The sequence below is a fragment of the Eriocheir sinensis genome, unplaced genomic scaffold (assembly GCF_024679095.1).
Source record: "Eriocheir sinensis breed Jianghai 21 unplaced genomic scaffold, ASM2467909v1 Scaffold298, whole genome shotgun sequence".
In the NCBI taxonomy this organism is placed as follows: Eukaryota; Metazoa; Arthropoda; class Malacostraca; order Decapoda; family Varunidae; genus Eriocheir; species Eriocheir sinensis.
Window position 1 is genome coordinate 440,597 of NW_026111607.1, and position 14,523 is coordinate 455,119.

Sequence of the window (14,523 nt, forward strand, 5' to 3'; positions counted from 1 at the left end):
ATCCTCCTCCCTCCTCCCTCCCTCCTTCGCTCACCCCTCATCCTCCCTCCTCCCTCCCTCTTTCGCTCACCCTCATCCTCCTCCCTCCCTCCCTCCTTCGCTCACCCTCTCCTCCTCCCTCCCTCCTCCGCTCACCTCCTCCCTCCTCCCTCCCTCCCTCCTTCCCTCACCCACTCATCCTCCTCCTTCACTCACCCCTCCTCCCCTCCCTCCCTCTTTCCCTCACCCTCATCCTCCCTCCCTCCCTCCCTCCCTCTTTCGCTCACCCTCATCACTCCCTCCCTCCCCTCCCTCCCTCTTTCGCTCACCCCTCATCCTCCCTCCCTCCCTCCCTCCTTCGCTCACCCCTCCTCCACCCTCCCTCCTCCCTCCCTCCCTCTTTCGCTCACCCACTCATCCTCCCTCCCTCCCTCCTCCCTCTTTCGCTCACCCTCCTCCTCCCTCCCTCCCTCCCTCCTTCGCTCACCCTCATCCTCCCCTCCCTCCCTCCCTCCTTCGCTCACCCACTCATCCTCCTCCCTCCCTCCCTCCCTCTTTCGCTCACCCTCCTCCTCCTCCCTCCCTCCCCTCCTCTTTCCCTCACCCTCCTCCTCCCCTCCCCTCCCTCCTCCTTCCCCCTTACTCACCTCCTCCCTCCCTCCCTCCCTCCTTCGCTCACCCACTCATCCTCCCTCCCTCCCTCCCTCCTTCCTCACCCCTCATCCCTCCCCTCCCTCCCTCCCTCCCTCGCTCACCCCTCATCCTCCCTCCCTCCCTCCCTCTTTCCCTCACCCCTCATCCTCCCTCCCTCCCTCCCTCCCTCCCTCTTTCGCTCCACCCTCATCCTCCCTCCTCCTCTTTGCTCTTACTCTCCTCCCTCCCTCCCTCCTTCGCTCACCCACTCATCCTCCCTCCTCCCTCCCTCCCTCTTTCGCTCACCCACTCACCTCCCTCCCTCCTCCTCCTCCCTCCCTCCCTCCTTCACCTCACCCCTCATCACTCCTCCCTCCCTCCTCCCTCCCTCCCTCTTTCGCTCACCCCTCATCCTCCTCCCTCCCTCCCTCCCCCTCCTCCCTCTTCTCACCCCACATCCTCCCTCCCTCCCTCCCTCTTTCCCTCCACCCTCATCCTCCCTCCCTCCCTCCCTCTTTCGCTCACCCTCCTCATCCTCCCTCCTCCTCCCTCCCTCCCTCTTTCGCTCACCCTCTCATCCTCCCTCCTCCTCTTTCGCTCACCCATTCATCACTCCCTCCCTCCCTCCCTCTTTCGCTCACCCTCATCCTCCTCCTCCCTCCCTCCCTCCTTTCCTCACTCCTGTCTCCTTCCTCCTTCACTCAATCGACGTTTTTCCATTATAAATTATCATGCTTTGATCTACTCCCCACACCACCCAGGAATATCTGTCCAGGTCCGTGGCCTGGGTGTATAGGGATGTGTACAAATTCATTCTTTTGTCCTAAAAAAAAAAAATCCGTCATAGAACTACATGACTGTATCATATAGTTAAGTACAGAGTCTTTAGAGCCTATTCAATTAGTTAACAGTTAACAATTTGAGGTAGAGAGGTGGCGTCGGTGATGTGGCACCTCCTTTGAGAAACTGTATTAACACAGTGAAAATGTCCCATAATGAACACCGCACTGAGTGCCAGATTCGAACCCGGCCCTTCTGAGCAAAAGTCAGGGCAGCAAACCAGAAGGCGGGTTCGAATCTGGCACTCAGTGTTCACCTATATGCCATATTGGGTTGATTTCTAAAGCGTTTCCCAACAAGTCACGAGAATGAGCGGCGTCACTGTCACCTTCATGTCCACAGTGCGGGGCTGGGGCGTCAGGTATTGGCCGCAGAAGTGGCTTCTGGCGCGGTGATCTCTTAGCTCATCGGTGGCGTAGTTGGTTTGCTGCTGACCTACTCAAAGGCCCGGGTTCGAGTCCTGGCACTCATTGGGTTCGCAATAGGCTCTAGCACCTCCACTTCGTCCCGCCAGCCACGTCGAAGGTGACTTATAAAATGAAGGTGTACCTTGTGGACCTTCTGTCACGTGGAGATAAATTACAGCTTGGCTCCATGGGTACATCATTGCTTGTGAGCTCCATGGATAAAACTTTACTATTATTACTATTATTACTATCATTACTGTTGTTGTTACTGTTGTTGTTGTTGTTGTTGTTGTTATTGTTATTGTTATTGTTATTATTATTATTATTGTTATTGTTATTGTTATTATTATTATTATTATTTTTATTATTATTATTATTACACACACGACGAAGCTAAGGTGCTGTGTGTACTAGTGTGTTAGTGTAGGAGGAAAGGAGGAAGGAGGAGGATGGTATGTGGGAGGGTGGGAAGTTCAGGAAGGATTTGTTGAAGGAGGCGGAGGGTACGACTGGGGGGGTGGTGGGTACGACAGGGGTGGAGGAGGGTAGGACAGGGGTGGAGGAGGAAGACAGAGAGGGAAGAGGGAGGCAGGAAATGAGAGAGAAGAAAAAGTTAAAGCTTTCACGAACCTTCTTGGAAATTGGACACATCATCTCCATCACTACCACTACTGTTGTTACTACTAGCAGCATCACATGCACCACTCACACTACTGCCATCATCACCAGCATCATCATCATCATTATCAGCATCAACATCATCACTATCATCGTCAATCCCACTATCATTGCCCTCTTCATTATAACCTTCCCAGTAAGTCATTTTCAGAATATTAAAACACTCGTCATATTAGCATCATATTAATCCATATACCTCGCATTATGAACCAATATTATGATGATGAATGGCGGCCCTCGTGTGTGTGTGTGTGTGTGTGTGTGTGTGTGTGTGTGTGTGTGTGTGTGTGTGTGTGTGTGTGTGTGTGTGTGTGTGTGTGTGTGTGTGTGTGTGTGTGTGTGTGTGTGTGTGTGTGTATAATTCTCCTCTTGGTCTGCAGGGCTCTCTCAGGCCAAGCCAGCCGGTCCCCTACGGAAAAGCACAGAGCTCATAGTACCGATCTTTGGGTAGGACTGAGACCACTCACACACAACACACAGCTAAAGCGAGGTCACAATTACTCGCCTGACGTCGCGTACCTACTCACTGCTAGATGAACATGGGCTACACGTGAAAGAAGATAAACCCAACTTATCATCTCCCGGCCGGGGAATCGAACCCCAGTCCTTCTGGTTGTGAACCAGACGCTCTATCCACTGAGCTACCGGGCCGTGCGCTTGTGTGTGTGTGTGTGTGTGTGTGTGTGTGTGTGTGTATAAACAACAGAGTGGAAACGTCCGGAAGCAAAGACAAGTAGACAAACAAATGTTTAGTTTACCTCCTTGCTCCTACCTCCTCCTCCTCCTCCTCCTCCTACTCTTTCTTTTCCTCATCCTCCTCCTCCCCTCTATCTCCTCCTCCGCCTCCTTCTTTCCCTCTCTCCATTTCTCAAAACTTTCCTAATCTCTTTCATCTAATCTCTCTCTCTCTCTCTCTCTATATATTACTATATATATATATATATATATATATATATATATATATATATATATATATATATATATATATATATTGTTATTATATATATATATATATATATATATATTATATATATATTATATATATATTGTTAATACACACAGAGTGGAGCTAAGGGTGCTGTGATAGGACAGTTATTTGGAAAGAAGATCATCAATGAGGAGGGATGGTATGTGGGAGGTGGGAATAGGAAGGAATAGTAGAGGAGGACACCACTGTTAATAGGTTTAGTGGACCACAGAGGCATAAACAGAGAATACAGAGGATGACCAAGAGTCCGTTAGGAAGGCAAGGAGATCACCAGTAGAACACCCCTTGCGGAACCCATACTGGCGATCAGATAGAAGGTCAGAAGTGGAATGGTGCATTTTAATCTTCCGGTTAAGGATTGATTCAAAAGCTTTAGATAGACAAGAAAGTAAAGCTATAGGACGGTAGTTTGAGGGATTGAAGCGGTCACCCTTCTTAAGCACAGGCTGTTCGAAGGCATACTTCCTGTTATTATTGTTATTACTATTCCGTCCGTTTTGAAGAGTGTGGCGGAGATGGGCACAGTGTGTGTGTGTGTGTGTGTGTGTGTGTGTGTGTGTGTGTGTGTGTGTGTCGCCTCACGAGGTGTCATTAGAGTTCAAAGGCTGCTGCTGTGTCACGCCATCAACGTGCAGGTTACACAGTCACTGGACGCCCCGGGACACTCCGAGATGCCCGTGTCAGCTGACCAACACCGGTGTAGTGTCCGTCCGTGCCCCCCTGTATTTGAGAGGTCCCGCGCGCTGTGCGCATGCCCAGAAGCTGGTGTTTGTAAACAAAGGATTGTTTATCAACACAGCTATCCGTCCGCGCCCCCAGCATGTCAAAACTCACTGAAATGTCTTTGGAGGAGAGGCTACGGCAGTACAGGGATGAAATATGCCCTGTGCAATATTTATTGCTAAATGGCCACTATCCTCCAGAACTAACGCGCAATCAGATAAAAAATGTGAGGAGACAGAAGGCAGTATATATGATGAAAGGTAAGTGCCCTTGTTAAGCCTTCAGAAAGTTATATTAACATGTTGTGGGTCATCCTAGGACAGCCAACAACAAACACGTTGTGGGACATCCTATATAAAACATTTGTTCATAACAGTTATGTAGTTAAGTATATTCTTATGAAGATATTTAGAGCCAAAGAAGAATCGCCCAACATATGTATAAACAATAAGAAACCCTCTTCCTTTGGAATATACCACTGGTTGATTAGTTAAACATAAATAGATTTGGTTAATAATCTTGTGAGAGGTTCAATGACCCTCCCTTATAGACTTAGTTAATTATCGTGAGAGGAGACAAGGTTATGTTATATTTGGTTTATGATCACCTGGGTTGGTTAGTAGCTGTCTCTTTATAGGTTAGGTCAGTTATCATGTGACAGTGTTGAGTGGTGGCAAACCAACCTGTTAGGTTAAGTTAGGTGTATTAGACCATTCAGTGCACATTGTTAATTTATTATATTAATTTATTTCACTTAACATGTATTGCTAAAACCTTCACATTTTCAAATATCAGCAACATTTTGTACGCCACCTGGCATTTTCCTCAGTTATAATGGTAACTGTAAATATGAGTAAGAGTGGTTTCCCTATATTCCTTTATCATCCCTGCCTCAGCCCAACAAACTTGGGGACATGGTGGGAAAGGGGTTTTAGGGCAGGGAAGCCAGAGAATAGCAGATTTGTCAAGATAAAAAGTTTAAGGAAATTGAAGGTTTGACAGTGATTCTGTAGGGTCACTGTGAGACCTTCAGTGCCATACATAACCTTCATGAAGAAAACAGGAAGAAAAAGTAGGTTTTCTATAGAAAAAGGACTTAGAATTTCTGAGGTAGGGAGTAAGAACAGAGAGCCTGCTGAAGTAATCATGCATGAACCACAACATACGTATTTCTACAACTGCAGGTACTTATACAAATGCAAAAATTACTTGGTTCTGTTATAAGCCGCTATTACTCAGATTATTCATTATGGATAATGAGAAAGCGAGACAAAGCCCACCCTGTTAGGTTAGTTATAGAGCATGTGCTACAGCCGCTTGAGCCTTTGAAGATGGGGTAATTACAGTAGAACAGGTAGTGAGAGAACACCACCACAGGGTCACAAGCACACTTTCATAGGGTATATATAGTGTACTTTTACCGCAAGATAACTCCTAAACACATCTGAATTTATCTAGTGTGAGAAATAAGTTTTCACTCTGTTTTGTCCAGAACTAAAACCCAGACTTCCAAACCTTACCTAAGCTATCTTAATCCTTATGATGCTACTGTACTCATGGAATACCCTGTATTTTTATGAATACATACAAACAATAGTACAGTTTACAGTAATATTTCCAGTAGTAATTGGGTTACATAACGAGTTATTAGTTATCCACAGTATCCAGTGTAGTAGGGGCAGTGCTTGGTGGAGTGCTCATCCCTGAGTCTGGCTATTAAGCCAGTGGTGGGTATGAACCTGCTTGCCTGGTGCACAAGGACACTGTGACACAGTTCCCACAGCTTTACTGTTCCCAGATTTCCTCAGATCCCCAAAGGGAAGAATGAAAACCTTGGTGGATGAGGCCTCCCTCATGGCCTGCCCTCAAATGCTCCAATAATATGAGTGCTGTGGGCGATGGTGAGTGCAGTCTTGAAATAATGTTTAGGGTGAGTGACATTCAAAGGGCCCCAGAATTTGTCTTGTAATATGGCGGTCACACCCTATGGGAGGGATTGAGGTGGTCAAGGGATCACCTGAAGATCCGCCACCCCAGCCACGCTCAGGTTGGCGGATCTTCAGGTGAAAAATCTGGGGTGGCAGATCTTCAGTTGATAGATGCTGCCACTCTTCTTTTGTATCTATCTAAAGTGGTTCGACCAGAGTCTATTATTCACAGTGACGAGTGGAGAACTTATCGTAATAACCTAACCTAACCTAACCTAACCTAACTAACCTTCTAACCTAACTTAGCAACCTTACTTAACCTAACTTAACCTAACCTTACTTAACCTAACCTAACCTAACCTAACTTGACCTAACGTAACCTACTAACCTAACCTAACCTAACCTAACCTAACCTAACCTATCACCTGAATGTCAGGCTGATCTTCAAGTGAAAAGAATATTGGCGGATCTTCAGGTGATACAATCTTGGGTTTCGGATATTCAGTTGAGACAATCTGGGGTGGCGGATCTTCAGGTGAGACACTTTGGGGTGGCGGATCTTCAGGTGGTCCCTGTGGGTGGCGGATCTTCAGGTGATCCAGTCAAAGCCCCCCATCATTAGGAAGTTACATGGTCTTTAATTAATGAACTTAATAGTCGATTGAAGTGCTAGGAAATAGGAAATAATTAATTTGTTGGGGCTGGGGGTTGGATGAGAGAGGGACAGCCCTTAACGGAATCGTATAATATTTACATGCAAGTAACTCACATTACTTAACTCATTTATTATAGCTTTGTTAGGCAGACACATGGTTTCACACATACTATGGAAGGGGGGGTCGAAAGAAGTGGCTCCTCCATTAGATTATATGGGGTCTGTTTAATAAACCTTAGGTTGAGGGGTCGATGGGGGGTTCATCAGGTAAGAGAACATAATTAGTCTGTGAAGGCTAGGTGGATGAGAAAGGAATATAGGGGGACCCACTATTGCTAAATTATACCCTACGTTTTACCAAGAGTAAAGTTTTCCTGTTGTATTAGTAAAGACGTACAACACTTGTACGACACTCTAGGATAAGCGACCAGCCTTACCTTTCCTGAAAGTAATGTTTTCCTATTATATAAATTGAGCAAACATGTGAGACACTAGGATAGGCAGCCACCCAAGCACACATATCTCCACTCATCTTCTTTACTGGTAGTAGCGTTTTCCCTGTTACATAAATTAAGAAAACATGTAGGGACACTCGGACAGGCGACCAGCTAAATAAATGCATCTCCCTTCACTTTTATTAAAAACGTGTGCATCCCTGTATTTCCGTGGTCGGCTTTGTTTACAAACGAATCAGGGACCTCTCAAATATAGGGGGCACGGACGGACACTACACCGTGTATTTCCGTGGTCGGCTTTGTTTACAAACAAATCGGGACCGCTCAAATATAGGGGGCACGGACGGACACTACACCACGGGGCGCGGAGCACTGCACACCCGGCGGGGCTCAATCGCGATGCCTCGCATAACACGGTAAAATGGCCGCCCCACAAGTACACCACCATGCCAGGGGCACTCCATCTTCATGCTGATGTTTTTTAAACAAACACCCACTAGGAGGAGTGCCAAAAGCCTGCAGCCACAGAAAGCCGCCCACGCCCGTGAATGAGTCACAGCATAGCGGCCATCACTGTCACGTCACCGGCTGCCGCTGCGCAGTCGCCCCGCCCTCGCCACCGCCACCACCGCCCGGCCCTCCGCTGCCCTGCCCGTCCTCTGCTGCTGCTCGGCGGGGTGCCACCATTACGGCACAGTAATGGGTGAAAGATAAAGCACAAAGTGACCTCTGGTGACCTGCCCGCCGCCGGGCGACACCCGTCCGTCTCCCTCGCTCCGCACCCCGCTCCTTGCCTCTCAGTCCCCGGCCTGGCCTCCTCTGGAGCTCGTCAGTGCCCTGGGGACACAGTAACAATAACTTACGGCTGCATAAAGGGAGGCAGGAAAGTGACGCTGAAGGCAGAACACAACGCCGGGGTCGCCCGCAGAGCGGACCAATCACATCACCCCATATAGCCTAGTCAGCCCCATTATCCTGCCCTAGCGACACCACGCCCCTTCCTCGTGTCCAAATGAAAGGGTTAACCAGAATCTTCACTCTTTGGTCCCTTCAATAGTAAACTACATCGCAGCCTCCCATGAACGGCGTATTCTTAATTAAACTTTTTGCTACGGCTGTCGGCTTCATACTCGCTTAAGAAAATATATTAGAGCATTCTCTCTCTCTCTCTCTCTCTCTCTCTCTCTCTCTCTCTCTCTCTCTCTCTCTCTCTCTCTCTCTCTCTCTCTCTCTCTCTCTCTCTCTCTCTCTCTCTCTCTCTCTCTCTCTCTCTCTCTTTCCATCCTTGTATTTCTGTTTCACTGTCAACAATTCCCGGATGACAACACTCGCGAGCGTCAGCAACTTGTCACTATGAGCCATTCAGCGGACAGACGTATTGCCTTACATAATATGTTATACTTATTTAATCCCTAACGACCCGATGTGTCACACGGGGATTTCAGAACTGGGCTGAACATGTGTGTTGCTACGCTGCGGCCGTTCCTGCTCGCTGCCACTTGTACTTTAAATATGTAGTTGTTATGGAGATGAATAGGAGGTGGACACATATATTCCTAACGCTACGGGTGTTCTCGCTGTCACTCAGGGTATTAAATATGTGGGTGTTTATATAAGTATGAATGTTAATATTTTCTATATGTTATAGAAGTTAAAATGTAGGTAAAATGCAATTGTTTGTCTATAGATATGAATGTTTGTAATCACTCTATGGCTTAAGAGGCAAAATGTAAAATGTATAGTTGTTATTTTATTCTTTTAACATATTTCCGTCTGTCCTCAAACACACACACTCGCTCGGTCGCCCCTACACAAAATTTTCGCCGTCCTAGTGACCACAGATTATTAAAAATGTAATTGTCTATATATGAAATTTATTTTCTTATCTTTTCATTTTTCACAGTGCAGAAATAATATGTAAACATGCCAATATTCTCGCTGGCCTTCAATCACACTCACTCACTCACTCACTCACACGCTCCCACACATAATATTTTCGACCATCACACAAAATATTTAAAGTGCAAAGTATAGAAAACACTCTTTGGTGCCGCCGAGCGAGCTTAGTAGAACGCGCGCGCCCGCAGTCACAAAGTTGAAAATGCAAAATATAGTCACCGGCCTTCAGTGGCGAGTCCCCCACGTTTTGGGAGGATCCACCTGGATCCTGACAGCCCCGTGCTTTTGATTGGTTTACTTTCAGAATGGCATTTTTGGATGGATTGGTGCGCTTTCATTGATCATGTATTATGTAATCAAGTAGCTACTGTCAGAGTTGTGTTCGAGACGTTCAGTCCTCATATAAGTTAGGCTTGGTATGTTGTCAGGCGGCACCCATGGTATGTAACGTTGCAATGAAGCGCGACAAAACTTCAAGGATGTATTTTACATCTGAAATAAAGAAAACGCAATTATTGGAGCAAGTACGAAAGAGTGAACTGAATTTTGTTGCAGGAGATGGAAGGCTTGAAGGAAGGATGGAAAGGGTGAAGAGGATTATGATGTGATTGATGTGCGGTGTTCTGGTTTCAATTGCGGTGCGGGATGAAGGTGTGTGCAGTGCGTATCATTGGTGTAAAGCGACATGACTGGTGTTGAGGCCCGCGAAAAGGGTCGAGTTGAAGTGCACGCGAGATACGAAGATACAGACGAACCACGACATGTCTTGAATAATTGATCTACTCAGTGTTCAAGTCCATGGATCACTGGCGAGGCGGATCCGATTCTACTTCATGATATTCAACGAGCGGCTGATTGGTGAAGAGCTACACGGACCAGGGCTCGGCGACTAACCACACCCCGAAGAAAAAAAGTTAATATGTAGCCAAATAAATAAAGTCAGATAGCAGTGGTATTTTGTAAGTAGCTATAATTATGACAGTACGGGTAGTGTGCACGAAAAAGGGGAAGGGGAAGGAGGGGAAGGAGGAGGAGGAGGAGGAAGAGAAAATGAGGGAGAAGAAAAAGAAGAAAAGAACAAAAACAAGAAAACGAAGATAAAGAAGAAGAAAAAGAAATAGTAGAAAAAGGAGAAAAAAAAGAAGACAGAAAAGAGGAAGAAAAGGAAGAAGTAAAAGTAAGGAAGAAAAAGAAGAAGAACAAAAAAAGAACAAGAGGAGGAGGAGGAGGAGGAGGAGGAGGTGGAGGGGGAATGAAAGTTAGCAATGGCATCGTACCCAGGTGGTGATTGTCCTACTTCCCGTGGCTGCAGACTGGACCGTATTGCTTGGTGCCTGATCGCCTGGCCTTGGCCGCTCTTGTTAGCAAAAAAGAGAGTGCGTGGAGGGAGGCTGGCGTGGAGGTCCGGAATAATAGGCCAGGCTCGAGACAGCGATAATTGTGGTTGTGTCGCTGCAGAAGTGGCAATCGCGGAGGTTCTTGATTGGTCCTACACACTGGGCTGGAGATCTGTTGACGGTATGGCTGGAGGTGGAAGTAAAGAGAAGAGGAAATGACCTACGAGTCTTGCTTGCAGTGAAGGAGAGGAAGAAATGAAGTATACGGAGAAGACCTATAATCACTGTGGTTTTACTCTCGGTAGTAGTGAGCTTGGGGGGAGAAAGGAATGAAGTATAAAGAGAAAATAACCTACGATTCATGTGTTCTTACTCGTCCTTGTAATGAAGTTGAGATGAAGAAATGAAGTTTAGAGGAGAGATAATGGCCTACGATTCCTCAGTTCTAACTCGTCCTCGTAATGAAGTTGAGAAGAAGGAATGAAGTTTAGAGGAGAGAAAATGACCAACGATTCCTCTGTTCTAACTCGTCCTTGTAATGAAGTTGAGAGGAATGAATGAAATATAGAAGAGAAAATTACCTACGATTCCTGTGTTCTTACTCGTCCTTGTAATGAAGTTGAGATGAATTAATGAATTTTAGAAGAGAGAAAATGACCTACGATTCCTCTGTTCTAACTCGTCCTTGCAATGAAGTTGAGAGGAAGGAATGAAATATAGAAGAGAAAATGACCTCGATTCCTCTGTTCTAACTCGTCCTTATAATGAAGTTGATATGAAGGAATTAATTTTAGAGAGAGAAAATACGATTCCTCTGTTCTAACTCGTTCTTGTAATGAAGTTGAGATGAAGGAATGAAGTTTAGATTGAAGTAATGAACAATTGTTTTTTATTTACTTCCATATGGAGACATGTTTTTTCTTTCTTGTCTTGTATAATGAGTGTAATATTGGCGTATCACTGGCAACATTTTCACTAGAAGCTTTATAACAATGATTCAAGTTTTATAACTCTTAATAAAACGTTATTATCCAATTCTTCGTGTTTGTGTGTGTGTGTGTGTGTGTGTGTGTGTGTGTGTGTGTGTGTGTGCTCCTACTTACTTCTGTTACGTAGAAAGGTCTTTATAATCTTGAGTACATGTGGCCATATAATTGTTGCCTTTAAGGATCATAGTTGTATATTGAACGTTTTGAAAGAGAGACAAAATCTCCCCACACACACACATGCCCACGCAGGTATAACCAGTTAGCGGAAGTGAGCGGACAGGTGAGGCGTGTTATTTTGCCCAGTTATTATATTCAACAATGGATGGGCAAACATAAATCTTCTCAAAAGTAGTTTTCTAATGGTATGGGCGGCTGTTTTTATGAAAGGAAGTAGAAGCCAGAGCCTAAGCCTGAACCAGTGCCCGTGCCTGAGCCTGAGCCTGAACCAGTGCCCGTGCCAGAGCCTGAGCCTGAACCAGTGCCCGTGCCTGAGCCTGAGCCTGAACCAGTGCCCGTGCCTGAGCCTGAGCCTGAACCAGTGCCCGTGCCTGAGCCTGAGCCTGAACCAGTGCCCGTGCCAGAGCCTGAGCCTGAACCAGTGCCCGTGCCTGAGCCTGAGCCTGAACCAGTGCCCGTGCCTGAGCCTGAGCCTGAACCAGTGCCCGTGCCTGAGCCTGAGCCTGAACCAGTGCCCGTGCCTGAGCCTGAGCCTGAACCAGTGCCCGTGCCTGAGCCTGAGCCTGAACCAGTGCCCGTGCCTGAGCCTGAGCCTGAACCAGTGCCCGTGCAGGCCTGAGCCTGAACCAGTGCCCGTGCCTGAGCCCTGAACCAGTTCCCGTGCCTGAGCCTGAGCCTGAACCAGTGCCCGTGCCTGAGCCTGAGCCTGAGCCTGAACCAGTGCCCGTGCCTGAGCCTGAGCCTGAACCAGTGCCCGTGCCTGAGCCTGAGCCTGAACCAGTGCCCGTGCCAGTCCATGCGCCTGAACCAGTGCCCGTGCCTGAGCCTGAGCCTGAACCAGTGCCCGTGCCTGAGCCTGAGCCTGAACCAGTGCCCGTGCCTGAGCCTGAGCCTGAACCAGTGCCCGTGCCAGAGCCTGAGCCTGAACCAGTGCCCGTGCCAGAGCCTGAGCCTGAACCAGTGCCCGTGCCAGAGCCTGAGCCTGAGCCTGAACCAGTGGCCCCAGCCTGAGCCTGAACCAGTGGCCGTGCAAGCCTGAGCCTGAACCAGTGCCAGTGCCTGAGCCTGAGCCTGAACCAGTGGGCCGTGCAGAGCTTGAGCCTGAGCCAGTGCCCGTGCCTGAGCCTGAACCAGTGCCCGTGCCTGAGCCTGAGCCTGAACCAGTGCCCGTGCAGAGCCTGAGCCTGAACCAGTTCCCGTGCCAGAGCCTGAGCCTGAACCAGTGCCCATGCCTGAGCCTGAGCCAGTGCCGTGCCTGAGCCTGAGCCTGAACCAGTGCCCGTGCCAGAGCCTGAGCCTGAACCAGTTGCCCGTGCCAGAGCCTGAGCCTGAAGTGCCCGTGCCTGAGCCTCTGAGTGCCTGAACCGGTGCCGTGCAGAGCCTGAGCCTGAACCAGTGCCCGTGCCAGAGCCTGAGCCTGAACCAGTGCCATGACCAGAGCCTGAGCCCGCTGAACCAGTGCCCGTGCCAGAGCCTGAGCCTGAACCAGTGCCCGTGCCAGAGCCTGAGCCTGAATGCAAGCCTGAGCCTGAACCAATGCCCGTGCCTTTGCCTGAGCCTGAACCAGTGCCCGTGCCAGCCTGAGCCTGAACCAGTGCCCATGCCAGAGCCTGAGCCTGAACCAGTTCCGTGCCAGAGCCTGAGCCTGAACCAGTGCCCGTGCCAGAGCCTGAGCCTGAACCAGTGCCTGTGCCAGAGCCTGAGCCTGAACCAGTGCCCGTGCCAGAGCCTGAGCCTGAGTGCCAGAGCCTGAGCCTGAACCAGTGCCCGTGCCAGAGCCTGAGCCTGAGCCAGTGCCTGTGCCAGAGCCTGAGCCTGAACCAGTGCCTGTGCCAGAGCCTGAGCCTGAGCCAGTGCCTGTGCCAGAGCCTGTGCCTGAGCCTGAGCCTGTGCCAGTGCCAGAGCCTGAGCCTGAGCCAGTGCTGCCTGAGCCTGAACCAGTGCCCGTGCCAGAGCCTGAGCCTGACCCAGTGCCCGTGCCAGAGCCTGAGCCTGAACCAGTGCCCGTGCCAGAGCCTGAGCCTGAACAAGTGTCCGTGCTCTGGAGCCTGAGCTCTTTGAGCCAGTGCCTGTGCCAGAGCCTGAGCCTGAACCAGTGCCTGTCCCTAGGCTGGAGCCCAGAACAAGTGCTTCCAAAGCAAACTCTTAGCCTGAAGACTCCTGCTCAGCCTGAGTCTGACCTTGAACCAATGCCTGTGCCAGATCCTGAGCCTGGAACCCAGTGCTAATGCCAGATTGAGCCTGAACCAGTGCCTGTGCCTGAGTCTGGAGCCTGAACCAGTGCACGCCAGCCTGAGCCTGAACCAGTGCTCGTGCCAGAGCCTGAGCTCGAAACCAGTGCCTGTGCTACTCTGAGCCTGAACCAGTGCCCATGCCAGAGCCTGAGATCGAACTTGTTATTGCCTGTGTCTGAGCCTGAGCCTGAATTGCTCTGTGCTAGAGCTCTGAGCCTGAACCAGTGCCTGTGTCTGAGCTTCTCTGAGCCTGAAATCCAGTGCCTGTAATCTGAGCCTGAGCTCTGAACCAGTGCTCTATGCCAGAACCTGAGCTTGAACCAGTGCCTGTGTCTGAGCTCTGAGGTTGAATCAGTGCCTGTGCTAGAGCCTGAGCTTGAACCAGTGCCTGTGCCAGAGGCTGAGCTCTGAACCACAGTGCCTGTGCTAGAGCTCTGAGTCTGAAAGGAGTGCTCAAAGCAGAGCTCTGAGCCTGAACCAGTGCCTGTGCTGAGCTCTGAGTCTGGAAGAGTGCCTGTGCCAGAGCCTGGAGCCCAAAGGCAGTGCTGGTGCCTGGAGCCTGGAGCCTGAACCAGTGTCAAAGCAGAGTCTGAGCCTGAAC